This window comes from Raphanus sativus, chromosome 4, assembly GCF_000801105.2.
Source record: "Raphanus sativus cultivar WK10039 chromosome 4, ASM80110v3, whole genome shotgun sequence".
NCBI lineage: Eukaryota > Viridiplantae > Streptophyta > Magnoliopsida > Brassicales > Brassicaceae > Raphanus > Raphanus sativus.
The window spans coordinates 7052612-7056096 of record NC_079514.1 but is presented as its reverse complement, the minus strand read 5'-3'; the positions used below and the strand labels follow the sequence as shown (position 1 = coordinate 7056096).

The 3485-nt window shown below is 36.7% G+C and overlaps 1 pseudogene; it reads right to left on the bottom strand.

Moving 5' to 3' along the window:
* Nucleotides 1–463: 463 nt before the first annotated feature.
* On the bottom strand, nt 464–2029 carry LOC108831559 (eukaryotic translation initiation factor 4E-1-like; annotated as a pseudogene).
* Between the last annotated feature and the right edge of the window lie 1456 nt (nt 2030–3485).

Below are 3485 nucleotides of genomic sequence, written 5' to 3'. Positions count from 1 at the left end.
AAAATTTAGCAGTACATCATTGTTGAAAATGGCACATTTGGTTTAAAAGAGTATTGTATGAACCCACAGATCGGGTTCGAATCCCCCTACTGACCTTTTTGTTATATAATTGACCCCTCAAAAAAAAAATTCTGGGATCGCCACTGGTGTTACGTTAGGGTTTATAATCTTTACAAGTGCTGATACAAGCTGAAGAGTGAACACCACTCCCTAGCGTGAATGAAATCATATGTTCTTGGATAAGTAGAAAACCCTTTCACACATGCAAGATTTTAACAGGAAAGATATTAGAGATTGTTTGTTTATGGTCTCTAGAGAGATTGCAATTAATGGTGTAGAGAGTTCATCCTAGTCATGGTAGATACCAACGAGACTTCTCTCATAGACAATGCTCAATGTGTTCTTTGTAATGGTTGGAATCACATTCACAAGTCATAACCTGAGTTAGTTAACCGGTCACCAACAAAATGGAGTTAAATCGGTACAATATTTATTGAAAAAGTTCTCGACAGAAAGCTAAAACCTGAAGAAAACAACGTGCATGGACCACCCTTGTATTGTATGTTTTGAAACATGAAAGGGATTTTAAGGCCTACTAAATCTTGAGGTGGTTTTGCCAACAAGGCTTCAGTTGTTTTTGTCAACTACTCGAGATGAAAATTATAGTAGAAAAGTCTGGTTTATACAAAAAAAGGGCACCATCAGATTTAGGAAATCTATCACTAAATGCTGGACTTGTGAACAGCTAACACTCAAGAACAAAGACAAGTGTCAAGTCATCAAAAACTGTCACTGCAAAACTGTAAGTGAAATGTGTACTGAAACGGTGCGAAGATATGAAAGGTTGTTGGGGTCTCAAGCGGTGTAAGCGCTCTTCGCGTTCCTATCCAGCTTCTTCGCATCCTCCTGAAGAAGAAAAAAAAACCAAACCAATAGAAGAATAAACAAACAAACAGTGAGAAATTCAAAAAAAAAACACACATTTTGAATGAGCAATCATCAAGAGAAGCTCTCTTCTTACATGGATAATGAAACCAATGCTGCTGTTGTAATCAAGAAACTCCTTCCATTGTCTCCCAATGCTCACCTGTAACATTGAAGGTATCAAAAATTTCATGCCTGCCTTTCCTAAGCACACAGAGAGAGAGAGTTTGATGAGAGATTTGTGGTTTGACCTGAGCAGGTTCGTTGGAAGCGTTTTTGGTCCAAATGGAAATCCTTTCTTGCTTTCCTCTAATGTTAACAACAGCTCCGCAGATCTCATCGCCATGGTCAAACTGTTCCCCAATCAATGCAAGCAACTAGACAAAAGCAGCAAGTTGAAAACAAAAAAAAATCCCATAAGACTCCACTCGGATGGTGAAACAAGAAGTAGAAAAAAAAAGAAAAAAAAAGGACATACGGTGTAAAGCCAGGACTTATCAGACTTCTCCTTAGAAAAGTTCATAGTCCATTTGCCACCGTTAGCACAGATAGGATCCTCCACTTAGGCTCGATATTGTGTTTGAAACAATAAAAGTCAGCTCCGTGAGCTAACTTGCTCGGATGCCTCATGTTATTGTACAAACTGCAACCATATACAAGAATTCAATATTGAAGCTAATAGATTAAACTTAAGATCTAAACCACCACATGTTGTGCACAAAAAAAAAAAACCACCACATGTTACAGAATCATTGTAAGTTGTAACCTCCAGAACTGCTGGAGAAGGTCGTAAGGAGCTTCCCCAAGTCGTCTGCTTCGACTTAACAGAAGGGTTATCGAACCAGAAGGTCCACGAATGCTCCAACGGATGCGATTCCGTGGGAACCGAGGATTTGCCTAATTCCTCGGTATCATCGCCTTCCTCATCGTGGTATCGATCGATACGATGCTCTACAGATTTAGGGTTGGATTCTTCCGTAGGAGGAGGAGGAGGAGGAGGAGGATTGAGAGTGTCTTCTTCTACCGCCATCGTCTCTTTCTGTCTCTCTTTTCCAAAACGATGTTTACTTCTTTTTTGTAGAGTTAGTTAATATGACGTCGTTCCCCGCCGTAAGTCTTTTGTTTTATATGCTTTTAGTAGTACAAGTCCTTGGGCCAAACGATATTATAAAATTCACTTTATTTCTCGTTATTTAGAATTTGTATTAGTACTCTTAACAGGCCTTTTATTTTGAAATTAGGTTTTGACGTGTTGTGGCTCATTGTCAAAAAACTGATTATTCGTTAAGAGATTCATCCGTGACGTTATTGTGATATGATCATATATCATGTTTCATTCCATTGGCGAGAAACTTGTTTGCCAAGAGAACGAGAGTTAAAAGAGTTTCGTTCATTTCGAAACAAGTTAGGAATCAGATTTTTTTTTTCTTAAGGAGGTATATATTGGAAATACGTACGTGCAAGTAATGTTTATTTTTGGTCAAGTTTATCTTAATCCTATGGACCTGGGTTTGAGTTAGACTGTCTTATACGAGTACGTATCGGACTTCTTTACCTAAACAATCAATAGTACTAGTTGAGAAAACCATCTACAACTTCTTTTCTTTGACAAGAGATAAATATCAATTTTAATTGTTCATCCGATCGATTAGCTAGTAAGACTTTCTTATGCCAAGGAATCGTCAGTGTAGCCTTTAATTATATCGCTTTTGTGAATTTTCATGACAGTATTTCGTTTTGCAATGAATAAAATCTTGACGTTAAACAATCAGACTCTAAAGTTTATTTGGTTAATCATATCAAGGATTTTCAAAAGTTTGGCCATCAAGTGTGACCGAGGGAGCTTGGCTTACCTTTTTTGTAGATTTTAATCCACGTTTAGTAATATATATTCATGTACTGAATTCCGTTAATTCATTTTTAAGTATGTTTTATAAAACAACCGGATTCTATATAAAACTACTATGTTTTTGAATGCACATATATATATATATATAGAGGCAAATGAAAAACTTGTTTTAGTCTACTTTTTCTTTGCTCAATACAAATGAAAAACTTCTTCTTAATTAATGAGAAATTGCTTAAAATACTTTAAATTGGCTATCAATTTTTAAAAATATATTCAATCGAAAAATCTAACATTTGAGTTTAGTTTAGTGATTATTGTTTATGCTTTAGTATTTAGGGGGTGGAATTTTTTTTTTTTTTGTCAACAACATACAGACTCATATAGATTCTGTAAACCAAACTGGTAGCTCCGTATCCATATGAACGACAAAAGACGATTGCTTCCTTGCACTACGTGCTAAGCTGTCCGTCCTTTTATTTTGTGTTCTTGGTATATGACAAAGCTCTGAACTCGTGAAGCTCCTCTTCAAAGAAACGATGTCCTCTAAATAATTTGCAAAGGCTGGCCACTCCTCTGGTTCCGAAACCATCTTCACCAACTGAGCACAATCCGTTGCAAAAGTGACTGAATATTGTCTAGATTCCTCATGCATTCCATAGCCCAAATTAAAGACTCTATCTCTGAATGTAATGGCGAAGTAGCCGCCCTTGTA